A 23,894-nucleotide genomic window follows, 5' to 3' on the forward strand; every position below is an offset into this window, starting at 1 on the left:
AGCAGGGAAAGGAGACTGGCTTGTGGTTTTTATTGTGATTAGAAAGTGGGGCTGGGGTGAGGGTTTCGGTGCACAGCAGGTGCTTGCGTGGTTTGAACCTTCCATAGGTGCCAAAGGAAAGAGCACCCAGGCTTTCTTATCGTCTTGCCCAGATGTGGGGCAGAAGGCAAAAAGTGAGAGGATGAGGCTTATAAGTTGTCAGCCATCAAACCTCAAAAAATGGTTTGTTAGTTTATTTGATGAAATATTTTATAAAGAGACACGTCCTCTTCTACTCTTTGATTACTGTGGTACTCATAAAGGAAAAGTAGGAAAATGCTTCATCCTTTTCATTTATCTACTGGTTTTCAAGATAATGAAGTGATTTCCTGTCATCCTCTGAAGGTGATTAATTTTTTTAATGCTATAAACTCATGGGTCTAAACATATTTGCTGGGTTTCAACCCATTGTGATTTTTATCATTTTTAAAACACAATTCACCCCACCTTTAGCCAGTGGGAGCCTCTTTAATTCGGTTCTTGAGTCCTTTTGTCATCCCCAGGTAGGATTTGATAACTTCCTGGTAACTGGCTCTGGGTGTGAAACAAGATGTTCCATGCCCGTCTTAGCTTTCCTGTTCCAGACCTGGAATCAGCTGTTTCTGCAAGAAGCCCAGGTTTCTTTTAGTGAGAAATTTTACTTCGAGACCACAATCTGGGTACTAACTCATTGCTCCTGGGTTGGTCATTATCTCTAAAGGGCCTCATGAGATCGTTCTACTACTTACAGTTCAAACGTGAGCCTGCAGAACTTTTCCTTCACCTTTGTTCTGTTACATATGCACCTCCTTTCTTCCACGCTGAGAATCTTGGCTGTTAAGTTCAGCAAAGGTGACAGAATAAGAATATTCCAGAATTACTCATTTGTTTTTTCACGTAGTGTACACATGACAGTATTGGAATAACAATATTGATGCTAATACTAACCTTGGTGACAATATGATTACTGAAAATGTTACAATTAGTTTCGCATATGCTCTACACATCCTCCTCCTGTATTTATTAGAGTTCTACTGTATCTACATTGTCATAGCATCTGGTAACTATAATCTACAAGTTCTCCTTAGCTCTCATTTTGTTTCAGTTCTACAGGTACCTATATGCTGGTCCTCATATCTATGTCTCTTCATCATCCTGTGAGAAAAAAATTTATATGAAAACCACAATTTGGTATATCACCTGTGGTCCTTCCCTGAGTCTTGCCATCTCATTTCTGAGTTTTTCTACTTCTGATTTGCATTGTTCTTTAATGTTCTATATCCTTTTCTCAATCTCTTTTAGTTTGTTTTGAAATAGTAGGCTAGAGTTTTGTTCTGTTTTGAAAGCATATCTTTCTGGCATGCTTTCATTGTCTGCAGGGATGTTATTCTGTGCCGTATTCTCTTCTTTCTTAAAATAACTTGTTACAGATATGACCTCCATACTTTTTTCTGCTGCTGATTTTTGTGTGAAATTGGTTTCCTGAACTTTTAGAATGAGCCATGGTTCAAGACAGCTTTTATAACTCCTCAGAGCTCCCTCTTCTGCTGTTTTGTAATGTTCAAAAGTAGGGCAGCCTGCTTCCTGAGGCTTCCTGGCTCTGTTCTCCTCCTCTCTTTTGCCTTTCTTTGTCCCTATTGTCTTCGTCCTGCTCAGTTTTGATTCTACTCCCAGGAGATACTCCTCAGGGTGGTGCCCTGTCTTGGCAGGAGCTCTGGCTCTTTGGTTTTGAGAATTCACAGGGGCTGGACTGCCCCTGCCCCCTCAGACCTTTTCAGTGTGGATTCCTTGCACCATCCAGTACTGAAGAGTGGAAAACCCCTCCTCATTTCAGCTGCTGTCCTCAAATTAGCCTGCTGCACTTTTCCAGGGAATTCCCATTGACTATTTTGGGGTTCCCCTAGTCCCAGCTCTATCAGATGCTGCCCTGTTGTTTTATTCTTCTTCCACAAAAATACCAATACCATAGAGACTTAGTAGCCATTGGTGGTTTGTCCCTATCTGTTTGTATTTAATACTGCTTAGGTATTAATTTGGCTCCGAGACCCAAGGTTTAGCTAAAGAAATGATACCCTCAAGTTTCAAAGAATTGATCGCACCACCTTCCAGCACACCTGCTTATTTTATATTAAGAACTGTGGCCCCAGAAGCTGTAGATATCTACAAAAATGGCAAAATCTTATTAAGACCTAGGATTACAGTGGCCATTATGGGGAATGTTCCAATTAGACAAGATTGTTTCTTTAAGAAGAGCACTTGAAAGCAAGGGCTCCCAAACCACACAAACAGAATGGGACACCTATTTTAATTGGCTTTCAGGAGGCTCCAAAAGCGTTCAAGATTCCACAGCAGCTTCATTGAAAAATTCATTGCAAAAGGCTAATGAAAATTAAAGACACAAGAGGTACCTAAAGCAAAAGACTACAAGCCTGACGTGATTCCTACTGCTCTTCTCTCTCCTCCTTTTCTTGAGCACTCAGAGTCTATTAATCCTCTCTCTCAACTGCCTTTCCACTCTGAAGAGAACACAAGTCCATAAACAAAGGTCCACCAAGTTAGTGGCCTTACAGCCACCCCCATATCTACCCCGGAGGGAGGGCCCCCATACGGGCCCTGTCCCAATTGAGGGGACTCCCAGGATTCTCTGGTAAACTGCTACCAGTTATTCTCTTAAACAACCAAGGGAAGACTAAATTAAAATTAATAGAAAATCTTGCCAAATTCTGGTAGATAGGAGGGTTACACTTTACTTTAAAACCGACTCTCTTGGGAACCTAAAGACTGGATCCTGTAAAACCTGGCACAGGCCAGTGAAGGATGAGAATTCTTATCAGAGTCGGCTCTCCCGGCTCTCTGTAGTGTCTGGTCAAGAAAGGAAGATAAAGTTTCAGCTTGTCCCTTCCTTTCCAAATTCAGACTCTTATGAATGAATTTGGTTTGGGGGTACCCATTGGTTGTGGATCCTTTCTCTCCCTGGGAGAGCTAGTTCCTTCTTGTTCATCTCATTTTGTGTCTTGAGAACTTGGCTTGGCTTTCTGCCTGCCTGGGAAACACAGGTTGTTGGTTCTTGCATATGCAGGCAGCTCAACCATCAGGTTGGGAGCCCAAAACTATGCCTCGGCAGAAATGTGGGTTGCACTCCTTTTGCAGCAAGGGTCCTACTGACTGTTGCCAGCTCTCAGGGGCGTTTTCTAAGCCTTTTTTTCTTTGGGCTATCTTTGGAGTGGCCCTGGGTCCTGGGAGGGTAATATCCTTTGCACACTCTTTGGGGATGACTCTTGCATCCAAGGGGTTGTTCAATACTGTCAGGAGTATTTATTGTTTGTCCCAGCTGAAATCTGATAAGATATTTGAAAATTTTTTTTTTTTAAGTAGCTCTATGGTCAGAAGTTGGCCAGATTGGAAACTGATATTCAGAACCTAATAGGAACTTTTTTTTAGGCCTTCTCCCCTAAGCTAAATGAAACTATGTACCTAGAGGGAAGGAAAAACACTCCAAAGACAAACAGCTCTAAATCTGGAACATAGGAACCAGTGAGCAAATGATCTCCCTAAGACTAGAACATCAGAGAAGGAACGCAGACAATGACTGGCTTACAGCATGTGAACCTGATCTAGTGGCCTGTGAATACCACACAGAGATTGAACAAAAACAGCGAGAACTCCAGAGCAGTAGCTGAGAGTAGTGCTAATGCCTTAAACTTTTGACCTCATCTCTCAGCTAGGCTGAGAGTCTCATCAAAAGAGAGAAATTGTTAAAAGCAAGACAACAGGCTCAAACGGAGTCACTTATGCTAAGCCCCACATCGCGAAACCAAGACTGAACTTAACTACGGTTTCCACTCTCCCAGAAATAGAATCTTAAACCAGTTAACCAGAAATTGCCTGATCAGCAGTAGCTATGGTAATCTGCCTGATAGACCCCTGCCATTCCCCAAAAGAAAGTAACCTTACAATAACCAACCCACTTTTTTGGCTAGTATAACTTCCTTGTTCCTGCTCCCTTCTGCCTCTAAATGTCTTCCATTTTGCACAGCTCCTTGGAGCTCCTTTCTATCTGCTAGATTGGATGCTGCTCAATTCATGAATCATTGAATAAAACCAATAAGATCTTTAGAATATGCTCAGTAGAATTTTGTTTTATAACGGTAAACAGGGAAGGAAATTCTAAGCATAAAAGCAATGGAAAAAGTCACAAAGGAAAGTTTTGATAGAGCCACCCAGGTGAAAAGTAACATCCCTCTTCGATATTCAATTATCATATTGCCACAGCATTCAGCAAAGACTTACATAGCTAGCAGAACTTTACTCAGAACTTAGGATGAAGTGACTTAAAGATGTCCTCTGTTGGACACGGTCTTAAAATTGTCTTGGATTCAGGCTTGTACTGGCCAAAAATGACCTCATGACTTACTGAAAGGTTAAAACCAAAAGATTTGAATACTGTTATCCAGATTGGTAGAAATGCCCTTGTTTGGCAAGGTGCTAAATTAAGAACCCTGGAATAAGAGAATCAAATTTTCCAGGTGGTTAGCAGTAGGGTCCCAATTAATTTGACCCAGAGAGTCCAGGATCTTTTGGGTACTGTAAGACATTTTAATGCAGCGTATAGCCTTGACCTAGAGTGTATGCAGGATGGGTGGGCAGTAAAGACGAGTGATGGTCACTCATTTTGTTTAGCCTCTTGGTTGGTCTGTGGGGCAGTGAATTGCAGGAATCCAGATTTATCACAGGTGGTCTCGACGTACAGAAAATCAAAACATAAAAACACACTTGTAAGACAGGTAAATTTAGGAGGTTATCATTAACATCCCAAGATTATTCTTCTTTTATCAATCCATTCAATGTCAACTTCTGGCAGTTCATTTAAGGTTCTCTGCATGAATCAATAAGAAAAATATAAAGTCAACAGGTGAGGGCTATTTCCAGGGGAAGATCCTATCCTAGGAAACAGATGAAGCTTCTCAATATTTGTGAATAATATTTAGGAATACATTTCCTGGATAAATGGTGATCAGGTTGCATAAAATGTCAAAGCAGTCTGGGTGTTTGTGAATGGAACACTGAAACTCTGGACAGGGAGTAGAGTGAGGCTCCTGGGGACCAAAATTTAAGGAGGCACTCACTTCTGGGACAGACTGCATATAAACAACCCTGAGAGAGCACCTCCTTAAATTTTGGCCTTAGGTACCTTACTCACCTCAACCTTGTGCTGACTTGCTGAGGCTGATTGTTTAGCTACAGTAGTAAATGGACTCTCTTCATCCCTAATTGTGCCCCTAGACCTTTTCCCATGCAAATTTACATTGTAACCCCCTACAGACCAAGTTGGAGTCAGCTAGTTATGTGTTGGCCTAAGGAGAAATTTCACTCAGCCACACAGGGAAAGAGTATGGGCTCTATCTAGTCCCTGAAGAACATCTTTTCTAAATTCATCCCCATCTCCCATGCAAAGAACTGTTAATAGGAATTTGAACTTTAAAAATGAGAGAGAGAGAGGAAAAAAAAAATCCTGTTAAGGAACGTGCCTTGATTTATAAGACCAGAGACTGATTGGGCAGGGGACATTTTGCATCAGCTTGCATCAAAAGGTTACTCCCACCTTTTAAGCCTTATTAGTCTGCAAAACAAATAACTAAATCCAGTTTGGGGCTGGGATTTCTAAGTGTGATCCATACTTCTAGGTTCCTTTTCTGTCCTGGAGGAATGAAACCGGCTTTCTGAAAGAAGATGATTTTGCACAATTTCTTTCCTCCTTCTTTCCTTGAAACATTTGTGGGCAAATAGGGCTTACATATAGAGTGCTTTATTTGGCTCTATTTTCCATTAATTTGGAATCCTTCATGTTGTCTTGGGTTCCTCACCATTGTGAGGGAGGCATGGTTCATACTCGGGCTGGCTGGCAGGTTTCAGATCTCGACGAAAGAGCATGCCCCATACTTTTCAACAATGGCTCAGGGAGAAGCGCATTAGGGAAAGGGAGACAAATTCACTGAGCTGAGAATATGGAACAAAAGTCTATGTTGGCTCTGCGCTCTGCTTCTGAGCCCAGAATGGATATACAATTGTCAGGGAATTGATTTCTGTCACTTGCATTTCCCAGTTCATTCTTGGGCCACCTTTTATCATCACCCATCTCAGCCTTTCTTTCCTTGTTACATTGAGAGGAGAAAACAGTATTTTCTCTGCTTCTATATTTCTTTCTTTAAAGAATGATTATCTTCTTATTCTTCCCACTCACTACCTCTCTCTTCATTATTCTCAGCAGGTTCAACATCAAAACCTGGCTGAATCTGTCCTGGGAACTCATTCTTTTTTTGGAGAGCATGGTTTCACATGTACTGTTCTGCATCTGCTGCAAGCTTTGGGGTATATTTCTTGCTTAAAATAGCAGCCCAATTTAGCCACAAGGCCATGTTCTGCATCATTTCCCCAACCAGGTCTCCAATAACTACAATAATATAATAATTATAATTTGCTGTGTGTGTACATCATGTCGAGCACTTTTGCAATGTTTACTTCAAGCCTCCTACAACCTGGTCCCGCCCTTATCTCCAGCCTGCATCTCCTGGTTCTCCTTTTCCATAACTAGCTTCTCTCTACTTCCCCCAAACACCCGTATACTTTCCCACTTGAAGCTTTTTCCCGTGCTACGCTTTCCCCTCCCTATACCTCACCTGGAGTGTCGTAATCCCCAAGTCCGCCTTTCCCATCAGAGCACCGTTCACTAAAATATTAATCATTCTCGTAGACCTGATCGAGATGTGCCCTTCCCCATAAGGACTTCCCTAAACCCCAACTACTCCCTGGATACACATAGCTCTGACATTTGGCCCAGGCCCTTTCCAAATCTACCTGGGAAGACCGCACTTCATAATTTTGAAAGAGCAGGATCAGAGAAGGAGCCCCATTGTTCCCTAGGGCTAGCCACAATGAAATGCACTCTAGTGCTAGATGCTTGGAAATTGGAGTTTTTCACGTGGGACATGATGATGTGTCTCTTAGCACTGAGGTGGCATGTAAAGATACACACAGAACTCAACAGACCATGCTCACCTCAGTCTGTTGTAGAGGGCAGATGAAAACTGATTTATATTCAACAGATATTTATGGAGTGCCCTCCTCCCAGGCCCCGTACTAAGCACAGGGGATACAAGGCAAATGTCTACACTAGAAGATTGATAAATGGGCTAAGCAATTTGTGTTTACTTTCCTTCCTTGGGATGAGGTAATGCAGAGATTCTCAAACCTGGCTGTGTGGCAGGATCACCTAGGGAATGTGATTTATGTATTTGTTTACTTATGCATTAGTTTTGAATTTCATTTTGTAGGAATAAATAATACATTCACCAGATATAAAGCCAAAAGATTGAAAAGAGTATACAGTGAACTGTATCTCTTGCACCACTATTTGAGTTGCCCACTTTCCCTCCCTGGATACCTTGCCAATTTATTTGCTATCATTGGAGAATAGTTTAATTCCACCTGTCTCTCCCACCATAGCAGAGTTATTTAAATAGGGTGGGAAGGTCATCGAGAGTTTGGAAGGGTACCTGAGCAGGCTGCCTAAGCCAAGCACAAGTTAGGAAACCAGGCTGTGGTGACAGAGGCGGGATCTGTGCCTACAGGATCTGGGTAAGACCAGGAAATGACCTCCTGAAGGTGTCTGGAGTCAGGAGCCGCTCCTGCTGGTCTTCCTAAGTAGCTAGCTCCCGATGAGGTCCTCAAGATCTGTCCCCACTAAGTCTCTCAGAATTCAGCACTACACATTCTTCCATCCTTCTTAGACACGGGAGTGTCAATGCATCCATATCTGTCACTGTTTGACTATTCTGTGCTAGAACATAGGCATTAAGCATGATAGAAGAGCCTTGCAAATTAGGGTCAATATTTGTTCTTTTATTCAATAATAATATAATATATGCCTCCTTTGTGCACCAACAAATGCATGCAGTATTGCATTTGGTCCTCACAACATCCCTGGGACATAGACACAGACATAGACATAATTACATAGGAGGCAGTATACAATAGGGGTTAAAAGTACGGTGTGTAGAGACAGGCTGCTAGATGTGAGTTCCTGCTCCTCTACATGAAAATGTGGAAACTTGAGCAAGTTACTTCAACTCTTGGGGCCTCAATCTCCTCGTCTATAAAAGATAAGATGGATGTAACACACTTTGTACAATGCCAAGCACATGGTTTATACTCAGTTCATTTTACTTCTTTCTGTTTTTGAAGAGGAAAAGCTCAACAACTTTATAGGACCACTGACATCCAAGATACCAGAAGCCATCCAAGTTATTACTAAGCCAGAGGACCAGAAGGCAGCATCACACACAAGGTATAACAAACAGAATTCAACAGCACATTAAAAGGAACATACACCAACATAAGTTGGATTTATCTCAAGGATGCAAGGATGGTTCAACATACAGAAGTGAATAAATGTGATACATCACATTAAGAGAATGAAGAATAAGAATTATGATTATCTCAATAGATGCAGAAAAAGCATTTGACAAAATTCAACACCTTTCATGATAAAAACTCTCCACAAATTAGATATAGAAGAAATGTACCTCAACATAACAAAGGCTATATATGACAAACCCACAGCTAACATTAAACTCAACAGTGAAAAGCTGAAAGCTTTTCCTCTAAGATAAAAAACAAGACAAGAATGACCACTCTTGCCACTTCTGTTCAACATAGTACTGGAAGTCCTAGCCAGAGCAATTGGGAAGAAAAAGAAATAAAAGTTATCCAAATTGGAAAGGAAGAAGTAAACTTGTTTGTTTGCCAATGACATGATCTTATTTATAGAAAACCCTAAAGATTCCACCAACAAACTGTTAGAACTAAGAAATGAATTTAGGAAAGTTGCAGGATACAAAATCAATATACATAGATTGGTTGCATTTCTATACACTAACAAGGAACTATAAGAGAAATTAAGAAAATAATCCCAATTACAATAGTATCAAAACACACAAAATATGTAAGAATAAATTTTCTTTCATCAAAGAGGTGAAAGACCTGTACATTGAAAACTATTAAAACATTGATAAATGAAATTGAAAAAGACATAAATAAACAGAAAGATAGCCCATGTTCATAGACTGGTAGAACTAATATTGTTAAAATGTGCATACTACTCAAAGCAATATAAAAATTCAATTCAATCTCTATCAAAAGTCCATTGATATTTTCACAGACATAGAAAAAAACTACCCTAAAATTTCTATGGAACCACAAAAGACTTCTAATAGCCAAAGCAGTCTTGAGGAAGAACAAAGCTGGAGGCGTCAACTTCCTGATTTCAAACTATATTACAAAGGTATAGTAATCAAAACAGTATAGCCCTGGCATAAAAACAGACACATAGACCAAAGGAACAGAATAGAGAGCTCAGAAAAAAACCCCACACATACAGTGATCTTGGACAAGGGTGCCAAAAACATACAATAGGGAAAGAATAGTTTCTTTAATAACTGGTGTTGAGAAAACTGGATATCCACATGCAAAAGAATGAAATTGGACCCCTATCTTACACCACTCACAAAAATTAATTTGAAATGCACTAAAGATTTAAATATAAAACCTGAAATTGAAAAACTCTTAAAAGAAAACATAGGGAAAAAGCTCCTTGACATCCGTCTTGGCAATGATATTTTTGGATATAAGACCAAAAAGCACAGGCAACAAAAGGAAAAATAAGTGGGACTACATCAAACTAAGAAGCTGCTGTGCAGCAAAGGAAACCATCAACAAAATGAAAAGGCAACCTATGGAATGGGAGGAAATATTTGCAAACCATACACTGACAGACGGTCCTCAACTAATGGTGGTTCAACTTAGGATTTTTCAACTTTACAATGGTGTGAAAGCAATCCGCATTCAGTAGAAACTGTACTTCATGTTTTGAATTTTGATTTTTACCTGGGCTGGGCAGTATGCAGTACGATCCTCTCTTGTGATGCTGAGCAGTGGCAGCAGCTGCAGCTTCTGGTCAGCCATGTGATCACAAGGGAGAACAACTGATACACTTACAACCATTCTGTACCCATACAACCATTCTATTTTTTACTTTCAGTACAGTATTCAATAAATTACATGAGATACTCAACATTCTATTATAAAATAGGCTTTGTGTCCACTATTTTGCTCAGCTGTAGGCTAATAAAAGTTCTGAGCATGTTTAAGGTAGGCTAGGCTAAGCTATGATGTTTGGTGTATTAGGTGTACTAAATGCATTTTCTTTACCTTTTTTTTTAAAGACTGGCACCTGAGCTAACATCTGTTACCAATCTTTTTTTTTTCTTCTTCTTCTTCTTCTCCCCAAAGCCCCCCACTACATAGGTGTATATTCTAGCTGCAGGTCCTTCTAGTTGTGGCATGTAGGACGCCGCCTCAGCACAGACTGATGAGCAGTGCCGTGTCTGTGCCCAGGATCCGAACAAGCAAAACCCTGGGCTGCCAGAGCAGAGCATACAAACTTAACCACTCAGCCATGGGGCAGGCCTTGCATTTTTGATTTAAGATATTTTCAACTTAACGTAGATTTATCGGGACATCACCCCATCATAAGCTGAGGAAGATCTGCCTCCGGTAGTGGGATAATATCCAAAATATATAACAAACTCACACAACTCAATAGCAAAAAATCTCCCAAAATGAATAATCTGATTAAAAAATGGGCAAAGGACTGAATAGACATTCTTCCAAAGAAGATAGCAACTACATGAAAAGGTACTTGACATTGCTAATCAGCAGGGAAGTGCAAATCAAAGCCACAATGAGTTATCACCTCACACCTGTTAGGATGGCTTTTATGAAAAAGACAAGAGATAAGAGTTGGCAAGGATGTGGACACAAAGGAAACATTTTGCACTGTTGATATGAATGTAAATTGGTACAGTCTTCACGGAAAACAGTATTAATCAAAACATTACAAATAGAACTATCATTTGATCCAGCAGTCAGTCCCACATCTGGGTATATTTCTGTAGGAAATGAAATGAGTATCTCAAAGAGATACTGGACTCCTATGTTCACTGCAGCATTCACAGTAGCCAAGACATGGGCATAGCCTTAAGTGCCTGTTGACAGATGAATGAAAAAAGAAGATATGGTGTATATATACAAGGAAATGTTATTCAGCCATAATAAAGAAAGAAATCCTGCCATTTGCAACTACATTGATGAACCTAGAGGACATTATGCTGAGTGAAATAAACCAGAGATAGACAAATATTGTATGACTGCACTTATATGTGCAATCTAAAAAAAAAGTCTAAATCGTAGAAACAGAGCGTAGAGAGTAGAATGGTGGTTACCAGGGCCTGGGGTCGGGGAAATGGAGAGATGCTTGTCAAAGGGTATAAGCCTTCGCTTATAAGATGAATAAGTTCTGGGAATCTAATGTTGAGCATGGTGAGTATAGTTAATAATACTCTATTACATACTTGAAATTTGCTAAAAGAGTAGATCTGAAGTATTCCTACCACACACACACACACACAAAGGTGACTATGTGAAATGAATGGATGTGATAATTAACCTGACTGGAGTAATCATTTCACAAAGTATATGTATATCAAATCATCACATTGTACATTTTAAATGTATATAATTTTATTTGTCAGTTATCCCTCAATAAAGCTGAGGGAGGAAACAAAGAATGTTTTCCAAAGTGTTCTGAGATTCATTGAAACATTCCCAAATAATCATCTTGCCCTTTTCTTTCTTAGGGTCTTGGAATTATAAGAGCTCGATGAATTGAATTCACAGCATCACAGACCCAGGAGAAACCTCCTAGATGGTGGATTAGTCCAGGACTTTTGTCTTATAGGAGAGAACCCAAAGTTCCAGGGATAGGAGACAGACTTCACTACACCATCCAGCAAAAGAGTGTCATCAGCCACACCTGCCACCTTTCCAGTGCTCAAACAGAGCTCCCAGCAACCCTAGGGCCTCAGCACGCTCTACCTCTGCGTCAGTTCCTTAGACTGCCATAACAAAAGACCTCACGTTGGGTGGCTTAAGCAACAGGAATGTATTATCTCACCGTTCTGGAGGCTATAAGTCCAATATCAAGGTGTCGGCAGAGTTGATTTCCTCTGAGGCCTCCCCACTTGGCTTGCAAGTGGCCATCTTCTCACTATGTCATCACGTGGCTTTCCTCTGTGCTCCTGTACCCCTGGTATCTTTTGTGTGTCCTAATTTCCTCTTCTTATAATGACACCAGTCAATTGGATTAGCACCCACCCTAATGGCCTCATTTTAACTTAATCACCCCTTTAAAGGCTCTATCTCCAAATACAGTCACATTCTGAGGTACTGGGGGTTAGGGCTTCTGCATATGGATTGGGGGAGGGGAGGGAAACACAATTCATAACAACTCCCTATGTCAGGAATGCTTTTCCCTATTCACTTAACTACCTCCTAATCATCTTCCTGATCCCAACTTAAATATCGCTCTTGAAGAAGCCCATTCTGACTGCATCCTCACTCTCCACAGACAAGCTCAAGCCTTTTTAGGCACTTCAAGATGCCCTTTTACTTGTACCTATCGTAACTGCTACCAAAGAAATAACTGTGTAAGTAGCTGACTCGCTTTTGTCTCCTTCAATGAGACTTCATCCTCCGCAGGGCAGGGAGCCAGCTGGTCCTGCTCACTGCTGCATCCTCGGAGCCTAGTCAGGGCCCGACACAGGTAACAAGCCAACAAATATTTGTTGAATAAACAAGTAAATGAATAATGCTCTAAATAAGTAATTAAAACGATGGAACCCTCTTTGGCATTAGTATTTGCAAACTATTCATGTTTTCTCACTTTTGCTTATAATGTCCCTGCTGTAAAATTCTGCTCGTGCCCCAAAGCCCAACTCAAAGAGCCTCCCCGAGTTGTTCTCCTTATCTAAGACAGAGCTAATTCTCTCTTCCTCAGCCATCCTGCAGTGCAGCATTCACGAGGCTGGTTTCATGCTCAGTCATACTCAGGGTAGATTGTTAACGAGTTTTTCCCACACACACCTCATCTGAACGGCGAGCTCCTTGAAGATAAGGGCAGAGTTTCACTTAACTCCAGACCCCTGGTGCACAGCATGACGCCTGGCATAAAGTGGGCACTCGATAAACAGTCAGTGCTTTCTAGGAGGCAGGACATGATTACAGCCCAGCTCGCATGGAGAGAGGCAGTCGTGAAGGTTCTGCAGTTCTTCCTGATTCCAGAATCACTGAGGGAGCCTCTTGCTGCTCTGCCACCGCAGCCTCCAGCAGGGCTGTGTCAGTTGCTGTTCCCATGCTTCCCAGGAACAGCTTGTGGTGCTGGCTCTAGGCTAGGAAGGCCTCTAATGACCGAATACATCAAGTTTCTGAGACCATTTTCCTCAAAGGAAAAGAAAAAGCCAGAAAAGAGGAAAGACAGCTTGTGAAGCCCTTTGGAATTTAATTTAAATTCTGACGAGAACTAACACTGGTTCTTCGGTCTGGGGTTACACAGACTGAAGCCCAAACGACTGATCCAGCTGGAAGGAACAGGGAGGGAGCAGGGACCCAGCTAGTCCAGATCCTTGTGGTTTCCTGTGGCTCAGGATCCTCCCCTGTGAAAAGAGAATAATTGCATCTGCTCCGCACTTCATAGCAGCATGTGAGATTCAGATGAGACGGCACGAGAAAGAGAGCTCTAAGAAGGTTAACGAGCAATTCCAGTTGTGGGGGTCCTTGGTTAGCCCCAGAGTGGTTCAGGGATAAAGATAAGAAAATCAGGGTTCCTTAGAAGGAAGGATCCAGGCTTGACTGGCAGTGATGCCCTCCAGTATAGAGCTACCCGATGCACTGGGGCATTCTGAGGTTTGCAGTGAGTCTGGTTTTTATAAAAGCTGAGGAACCGTCCCTCCAATTCTCCATTTCCAGACATGCAGATACCCTGCCTCAAACCATCTTCAACTCCTAGTGAAAATCACTCCATCCAATCCCACTTCGCTTATCTCAACCTAGAGGTAGAGATGGGGGACAGCATGCCTCCTGCTTAAAATCAGGGCTTCTGCATTCACTCAGGCCAGAGTTTGAATCCCAGATCTGCTGCTTACCAGCCCTGTGATCTAGAGAAAGTATCTGATCTTCAGTTGCCTCATCTTTAATATGATAAGACTAATTGTGGCTACCCTGTGGGATTGTTGAGAAAGTTAAACCAGATGCTGCATGCTCTGGGAGTAGCACAGGGTCTGACATGTAGAAAGCGCTCCACAAACGGGAGTCATGTTGTAATAGTGTAACCTCAACTAGAGTTAGGTGCTTTCTCTCCTTCCAGATTTGACCTCTTGGTCCATTTTGTCTTCGTTCCTCCTCCTTGGACTTTCTTTTTCAATCCAGAATGAACCCAATTCGGCCCCAGAATTATACCTCTTATTGAATTTCCTGTCCTGGGCACTGAGCAACTTGTATAGGAGACAAAAGGTCCTCAGACCATCTGGAACTAAAGAATGAAGAAAACCAGGTTCCCTTCTTATAATAGGGATCCCTGATAGTGAAGGGGCTTCACTACAGAGACCCCAACATCAGGCAGATGCCTCCTTGTCTCTTCCCTCCACAATCAAGCAAATCCTGGTGCTTTTCTTTTGTAGACCATGCTCAGAAAACGCATAGTCAGGATATAGAAGCTTTTGGCTCATATTTCTCAAAGAGTTCCCAACTCGAGATTCATTGTTTTTTCTTAAGTAAGCAGCATAGTTATTAGCTGCAGGATATGTAAAGGGCATGGAAAGTTACTGAAGCATCGAAATGAGAAGTGCAAATGTCAAAGGCAAAAAGAAAACTGTAAATATAGTCACAGACTTGAAAGTACAGGAAGCAAAAACAGCTGTGGGATAAAATGTCCTTGGAAAATAGCTAAGATGCTGATTCAGGATGCTGTTACTGACAATAGGCATTGCTACCTATCAGTCTCTTGCCATATCCTGGTACATGGTAGGAGCTCAACAAAAGCTATTTGAATAAATGAATGAATAAGTTGTAGACAGAATAACTATTTATTTTATTGATAAAATTGGAATAGCAGAGTTGAAATAGTTTAAAAATTATGCTCTCTCCTCAAGCTCTTCTTTTCATGATGTATGAATCCTGTAACATTCTCCTTTTTTACCATTTCATCAAATGCCTCTCTGCTTCTAGCTATCATGACTATTTGATGGCCAGCTCAAGCTATGACAATGCACTAATAAAGTCTGGACTTTCATACACTTTATGCTGGGTTGACCCCAGAATGCCTCATCCACCTCCCACAAGTTCATAAAAACAGTCTCGAATGTTAGGAGACAATCTAGGTTCCTATTTCTCTATTCATCTCCTCTCCCCTGTAACTATCATGTGGGTTCAGACATAATACTATTGTATTTCTATATAAAATCACTCTTAGTCACATGTTTTGTTCCATTAAGGCTCCTCATCCATCTCACTTTGTTCTGCTTTTTCATGTCTTTGATGAGTGCTACCTGTGCAGCCTCTTTCTTCATGGTCCTCATGCACTCCACCTGCATCTCTGTATTGAGCGTCACTGTGACTCACCCTTGGTACATCAATGTTTGTCTTGAGTGAACTGCTCCTAGCAACCACCTCTTCTTGAAATTGTCAATGATGCTTAAATGACTAAATATAATTTACTGATTATGAGTCAAACAGGCAATATTTTCTTCCATGTTTGTCAACTGACAATACCACCTTCTTATCAGGGATATCCGTTTATTACAAACCATCACAGAGGCAGTTGTTGGACAAGTGAAGTTGCCCAGACTCAACAAAAGGCTGACTTATCTGCCTAAGTGAGACAAAATTTTACTGGATAGATGTTGGCAGTTCTCTCCCTCTCTGTAGGAGGTGATAAGATCATAGGATATCTTTTATTTAATTTATCTTCCTCTGGCAGTGGCGGATAGGTTCTTTGCATATCACATGGAGTGAATTTGTGGTCATCTTGGCTATGATTCTTAAAAGGAAATGTGGTATGATGGAATACTACACAGAATGAACATGGATGAATCTCACAGAAATAATGTTGAACAAAAGAAACCAGAAACAAAAGGGTACATACTTCTTGACTACATGGTTATAAAGCTCAGAAACAGGCCAAAAGACTTCTGTGGTGATAGAAGCCAGAATATGGTTACTGTTGAAGAGGTTATTGACTAAAAAAGAGCACAAGGGAGCTTTCTGGGGCCACCGGAAATGTTCTATATCTTGATCTGGATGGTGGTTACACAGATTTATACATATGTAAATATTTATTGGGTTGTTCACTGACGATTTATACTCCTAACTGACTGTACCTATGTTATACCTCAAGTAATAAGTTAAAAACAAAACTTTGCAACACAGACACTTGATAATTAGGTCATATGGCACCACAAAATGAGACGTCACCAAGATAAAATCCAGAATTTAGCTTTCGAATTTGCCTTCCATGTAGAAAGGGTGTTTACTTCAGATGACTATCATATACTGTGGTTATTAGTCAAGATGGAGGTATTGACTGTCCTTTGTGGAATTAATTCTGAGGAGGTTACTAAGCCTCATAAGGTAGTTCTCTTCCCTAGTCAATAGAATCACAGTACATTTCTGATGACATTCTTGGGAAAAACTGCATCAGGGACAAGTGACATTAGAGACATTCACATTTCCATTCACAGAACATTACTTTTAACATTATTTCACTTAAACCTAAAGAAATGTGTTTTTTTTTAAATAACAAGAACTTATATTTCTGCTAATGTTGACCAGTTATGAAAAATAATCCTTCTGGAAGAAGTGCATTTGCTGTGAAAATGACATTTCAATATGTAGAGTGCAGTTAGCTTAAGAGGGAGATTCTCTCTGTGGGCACATGTAGGCTGTGTATTTCTCAAATAGTTCAGCCTTTTAGAACTTGTGAAGTCCATTTAGTCTGGAAATTACTAGGTTTTAGTTCAATCAAAAAATAAGCCTGGGTTGCTGAAGGGTACAAAAGCCATCATAGGAAAAAAAAAATCAATTTTGGAAGGCCTTACAGAGTTCGCAGCTTCAAGGTCTGAAAGCTTGCTGCCCATGAAAGGCAGCAACTACTGTCAGAGGACATTCCCAGCCAGCCTCTTGGGCAGCTGTGCCTACCTGGACAGCTGTTCTCAGAGGTCATTTACTTTACCATGTTGGGACATGGATTTTCTTTGTACCTTGTTTTCACACAATATTTTATTCAATCACAGACGAGGCTTTACTTTAGTACTCACCGTGGTGTGGTAGGAAGCATACTTGCAGGCTTCAGTTCAAAATCCATCTCTAATGTGCATTACTATGTGTGACCTACAACTCAATTTTCAGTTTCCTCATTTGTAAAAAGGGCTGATAACATACACTTTTTTCAGAATTTCTGTGAACGTCAGTAATAATGTAGAGTCTGCCACTTAGAAAGTTATTCAATGATTTCTAGCTATTGGGATTATTATCCAAAGAGCCCTAATTGACTGTAGGGACCTCTGAGTGTTGGTAGAACTGTGGCATGCAGTGAGTACTAATCATTCAGTCAGGTGGGCCACGTTCAACAAATGTCATTAAGTACTAACTACAAAGCACTGTAGAGGTGACAAAGGCAATTCACTCAAACTCTTGGCCACAAATAACCTATAGTCAAGGAGATGAGACAGACAAGGTGTCAGCTGTACCTAGTGCAATGCCTAGCATATAAAAACACTCATATTTATTGAATAATTACCTCTATTGTTTTTCTATTCTCTATTTAACTTATTCCTGCTCTAATCTTTATTATTGCCATACTTGTTGCTTTGGGTTTATTTTGCTATTCATTTTCTAGTTTCTTAAGATGAAAAGTTGTTGATTTGAGATCTTTACTCTTTTTTTTTTTAATACAGGCATTGACAACTATAAATTACCCTCTAAACACTGCTTTAGCTGCACCCCATAATTTTTCATTTCATTCATCTCAAGTATTTTCTAATTTCATTTCTTCTTTGATCCATTGGTTATTTAGGAGTGTGTGGCTTAATTTGCATATATTTGTGATTTTTCTCAAATGTACTTATGTTATTGATTTCTAATTTAGTTCCTTTGTGCTTGTGGCAAAAAAGATGCATGATTTCAGTTGTCTTAAACTTATTGAGGCTTGTTTTATGGTCCAACATGTGGACAATCTGGAGAATGTATCATGTGCACTTGAGAAGAATGTGTTTTCTGCTATTATTAGCTAGTACTCTATAGACGTCTGTTAGGTTTAGCTGCTTTACAGTATTGTTCGAGTCTTCTATTTCCTTGTTGGTCTTCTGTCTAGCCATCCTGTTCATTATTGAAAATGAAGCATTGCCATCTTCAACTATTATTGTTGAATTGTTTATTTCTTCTTTCAGTTTTGTCCATTTTTGCTTCATGGGGCTTTGTTGTTAGGTGCATAGATGTTTATGATGATTCTATCTTCTTGATGCATTGATCCTTTTATCATTATAAAATGTCCTTCTTTGTTTCTACTAACAAGTTTTGTATTAAAGCCTATTTTTTTTCTGATTTTAGTATAGCCATTCCAGCTCTGTTTTGGTTATTGTTTTCATGGTATATCTTTTTCCATCCTTTTACTTCCAACCTATTTGTGTCTTTGAATCTAAAGTGTATCTCTAGTAGACAGCATATGGTTGTGTAATGTTTTCTAGATTTTGCCACAGGTGTCTTAGACTTCATTCATTTTTCTTCATTCCTTTTTCTTCCTGTTCCTCATACTGGATATCTCAATTGACCTACCATCATTCTAATATGTGATGCAGTCACCTTATTATAATTTCTGCTTAATTCTGGAGATTTTCAAGAAAAGTATAGATAACTTATCTCTGCAGTCTTCCCCACATCAAGTTTTTCAAGTCCTCTCCTTAGTGATGTTTTGTTTTCCTGTCATATCTTTTAAGGCATCTCATTATATGAGGAAAATAAAATTTACCTAGAGCTCAGCTTCATAAAGATGACACATACCCAGTAGTTGCAAAGAACAGAGCTTCTGCAAGTTCACAGGAAAATATTTGCCAACTCTCACCTCCACTTTTCTTGTTGTTTCTCCCACTTGAAGATCTGTATCCATCTCTCTGCACATTTCAATGGTTTTATTATTGCTGTGGCAACTGTGCCCAGAAAGCAGCCTACTGGTTCTCAATAGCCCTTTAATCCAAAAGGCCTTTTACTCCAATTTCTTGGTAATCCGATTGCTAAACAAGATTTGACCTTCCCCTGTGCTCTTCAGTCTCCTTCGAAAAACTTTCTTTCATTTTAGCATCAATCAAATGCTCTTTCTATGTGTTCTGGACTCTGTTATTCTCATTTGCTAGTGGGCTTATGGACCATGGGATTTTGCCATTCTCATCCAACATTCTTTGAACTAGTTTTTTTAAAAACGTTTTCCCAGATGACTCTATTTGCATCTGTCTGATGAGAAATATCTCCAGCAGAGATGATCTGAAGGGGTCCTGTTTTTGTACCAACTCATTGTGTGAAGCACTCAAGCACTGTGCTTGCAATTATACAGCAGTTACAACATATAATTGCAGAGTTGTTTTGTCCTGGAAATTCTATGGGAGGATAGTAATCAGAAAAAATAGAGGAAAGGAAGAGACAGTGTGTGAGTTGGGAGAAAAATCAAAAGAAGTACTCAAAGAACTGTATAAGAAATATGCAAATCAATATTTTCCCTGAAAATGTAGTTTATAAAAACTGAAAACAAAATTTTCTTTGTCCTTTAGAAAAGAAACACGCACATTTATAACCAGACACTGACCAAACCTAAAAGGTATCCTCCTACAACTACCACAGTGAACCTAAGGAGAAAGAAAAGCCTATGTTATTTTTTTTTTAAAGATTTTATTTTTTTCCTTCTTCTCCCCAAAGTCCCCCGGCACATAGTTGTATATTCTTCGTTGTGGGTCCTTCTAGTTGTGGCATGGGGGACGCTGCCTCAGCGTGGTTTGATGAGCAGTGCCATCTCTGCGCCCAGGATTCGAACCAACGAAACACTGGGCCGCCTACAGCAGAGCCCGCGAACTTACCACTCGGCCACGGGGCCAGCCCCCCTGATATGTTTTTAAAGAAACATCAATTTATATATATATATATATATATATATATATATATATATAATGCTATTAAAGAAAGATCAAAAGATGATCTCTAGATATGATAGGAGACCTCTCCTATTTGTCTGTCCCCAAATAGCTTTCTCACTAAGTAAGAGATTTTTGCAACAATTTTTTTCCCTCTTAATGGGAAAGGAGTCCAGCTATCACTGACATCTTGAAAGTTCTTTCCTCTCAGCTCTCTAAACCAATGGCAAATATCCTGGCTTTTGTAGGTCCCAGGCAATATTCTGACCAGGGTCTAGTAACAGTCACTTCCATCATAAATTTAGAAATTTCTGTTGAAAAAAGCCTGAGGAGAAGATATTTTCCTCTAAGATGTTTAAAGATAGGTCTGAATGGAGTCCTCATATCTTACAATGCCAGCAATGCCACACCATCATCACAGAGGGCATCCTCAAGAGGGCCACCCTTTTCTCACAAAATATAGCTCTTAAACATTCCATTCAAATTTGACACCATCTATATGTCTCAGAACTTGCACACCTAGATTTTCTCCAGTAGAACATTTACAGGAGAAGCATGCAGATGTGCACAGCTGTTCCAGTATTCCTATATTCATCAGTTAGTAGAGAAGTCTACCAGCAGCCATGTTAAATTGTTTGGAGCTTTCCTCACCTTTTAACTCAGCGAACAGAAAAGAGTTTTAGACCAACTTCTACAGATTGACTATCATTTCTATTTTTTTTAATTAAACTTTATTTTGAGATAACTACAGATTCACATGCCCTTCTACGAAATGATACAGAGAGGTCCTGTGTACCGTCTAGTCACTTTCCCCCATGGCAACAGCTTGCCAAACCAGGATATAGACATTTATATGGTCAAGCCAGGGAACCTTTCCATTGCCTAAGGATCCCTCATATTGCCCTTTCACAGTCAAACTCACCACCCTCCCCACTACCTTTCCTGGCCCCTGACTTCTATTTTGATGCTTATACAGATTGTATTCACTCTTCCATTCCCTCACTCACTTATTCATTCAATGAATACTTACTGAATCCCTACATACCTAGCACCGAAGATACAGCGACGTGCAAGAATCAGATGTGATTGAGCTTCACCATCTAGAATCCAGTACGTGAGGCAGATACCAAGCAAATAAGCATTCAAATAAATGTAAGCTTTCAAATGTGATAAATACCACAATTAAGCAGCAAATACTATGAAGCCATAATAATAGTGAGGTGTAATGGGGAGAGGAATAGAGTAAGCTTCCCAGAGGAAGCAAAAATTGAACTGATATTTGAAGGGCAAGTTGGAGTAACTAAGTGAAAGGTTGTCCTGAGGGTTCCAGGCAGAAGACGTAGATGCAGAGGAAGGAGGTCCTTAGAGAACTACAGCAGCCTGCTCACCAGTGTTCCTCCCTTCAATTATTCCTCTCACTCCCCTCTTTTTACTCTTATAAAGGTGAATTTTGTGGAATTGAAGTTTTTAATTTCAATGAAGTTCAACTTATCAATCTTGTGCATCTCATTTAAAATATATTTTCCTACTACAAGGTCATGAAGATATTCTCCCGTTTTATTCCAGAAGATCTAATTCAATTTTCTATTTCTTCTTGGTTCTATTTCTTATAAAGTTTTATTTAGAAATTGTCCAATTCATCTAAATCTTCAATTTCATTGGCATAAAGTTTTCAGAATTTCCTTTATTTTTTAATATCTGTAGAATACTAACTCATCTCCTTTTTCACTGCTGACATCATCATTCATTTTGACAGAGGTTTATCAACTGTATTAATCTTTAAACCATTTTTGGCTTTGTTTATCCTATTATATATCTGTTTTTTATTTCATTAATTTCTGGCCCTATTTTTTAAATTTTCTTCCTTCTACTTTGAGTTTAATTTGTTTTTTAAAGTTCTATTTTCTTTTTAGATGGATATTAGCCAACTGTCATCCCATCTTCTTTTCTATGTATGCATTTAGGGCTATAAATTCTACTAAGTTTGGTTTTAGTTGCATCTCATAGGTTTTCATAACTTTTTTGTTATATATAACATATATATATTCTTGCAACTTACAATATGTAGTTTAAATTAGTACAACCAGCACTCCAGAAGCCCTCACATATCCCCTTCCAATCATTGTTCCATCCTTTCTGCTAAAAGAACTACTATCCAGATTTCTAACCCCACAGATTACTTTTTTCTTGTTTTTGAACTGGAATTATAAAATATGCATCAATTTGCATCAGGATTCCTTCATTCAAATATTATATTTGTCCAATTCGTCTATTTCACTGCATGTAGGTTTAGCTCAATAATTTTCATCGCTGAATGTCATCTCATTGTATGAATATATGTCCATTTCTTTAACCACTCTAGAGTTGATGGATATTTAGATTATTTCTCGTTTGGAGCTTTTATGAATAACGCTGCTCTTAATTTTGCGTAAACCTTTTAGTGCACACGTGTAGGCAGTTGGGAGGTGTTATATACCTAGGAGTGAAATTGTTGGTCATAAACAATGCATATGCTCAATTTTAATAGATAATGACAAACAATATTGAACATGGTTTTACTGATAGCAGTGTAAAAGAATTCTAGTTCTTTCGCATCCTTGCTAAACATTTGCCATTGCCAGTCTTTTAAGTTTTAGACATTCTGGTGGATGTGTAGTGTTAGCTCACTGTGATTTTATTTGTAGAATCAGCTTGTTTTTATCCACAAAAAGCATTCTGGGATATTGATTGGTGTTTCCCTGAAACATAAGGTCAATTAAGGGAGAATTAAATCTTTACATTATTGAGAATTTCAATTCATGAAAATAATATATCTCTCCATTTACTTCCATTTACTTTTTTCCAGCTTTACTTGTATATTTTAAATTTTCTTTTAATGATATTTCATAATTTCCAGAGTAGAAGTCATGCATATAATTTTTAGCTTAAATTAGGTATTTGATATTTCTGATGCTACTGTACATAATATTTGTTTTAAATTTTCACTTTCTTACTGGTCCTGGTATATTAAATACAAATTCTTTTTTGTATATTGAACTTATATTCAGCAACCTTGTTGAATTCATAATTAGTTCTAAAAGGTTATCAGTATTTTTTTGCTTCTTATGCAATTATATCATCTTCACATAATGACAGTTTTATGTCTTCCTTCCCAATATTTACACTTTTAATTTCCTTTTCTTGCCTTATTGCACCATATGGGACCTCAAGCACCATACTGAATGGAAGTCGTGGTAGCAGGCATCCTACTCTTGCCCCTATCACAAAGGGGAAGTTTTAATATTTTACCATTAAGTATGTTTGCAATAGGTTTTCTGTAGTTATCCTTTATCAGTTTAAGGAAATTTCTGTATATTTCAAGTTTCCTAAGAATTACTTTTTTTGAAGTCATGAATCAAAATTTAAATTCCTCTCTGCTCGAAAGTCTTCCTCCTACATGGCCATTTCTATTCCCTTTACCCACTTTGGTCTGGCTAATTTATCTTAACCTTTCAAGTTTCAACATAAACGCCACTTCTTCGTGGAGGCCATTGCAGACCTCTGGACTAGGTTCAGAGCCTCTACTATATCCAAGTCTTCACCACACTTTGTTTTAATTCATTGCTATGTATCACCTTCGCTAGTCTGTACACTCTCAGAGCATAGGCTCCCTGTCTCGAACTATTCACCACTCTTTCCTCCAGGTCCAGAACACAGCCTGACACCCACATAGTATTGACCATAAATACTTATGGGAAATGGAGTGGTGAAAGG

General features: G+C 39.4%; 1 long non-coding RNA gene across 2 annotated transcripts in view; it reads right to left on the minus strand.

Annotated features, from left to right (window-relative positions):
- Window positions 1-486: 486 nt before the first annotated feature.
- LOC111767806 (uncharacterized) overlaps window positions 487-23,894 on the minus strand; it is a 293,689-nt gene continuing 270,281 nt past the window's right edge. For both annotated transcript variants that reach the window (XR_011425567.1, XR_011425566.1), the window contains 2 exons: window positions 768-852; window positions 487-641 (listed from right to left, as the gene is read on the minus strand). This is a non-coding gene — a long non-coding RNA (uncharacterized lncRNA). The remainder of the gene's footprint in view (window positions 642-767; window positions 853-23,894) is intronic.

The sequence above is a fragment of the Equus caballus genome, chromosome 14, assembly GCF_041296265.1.
Source record: "Equus caballus isolate H_3958 breed thoroughbred chromosome 14, TB-T2T, whole genome shotgun sequence".
Taxonomy (NCBI): Eukaryota; Metazoa; Chordata; class Mammalia; order Perissodactyla; family Equidae; genus Equus; species Equus caballus.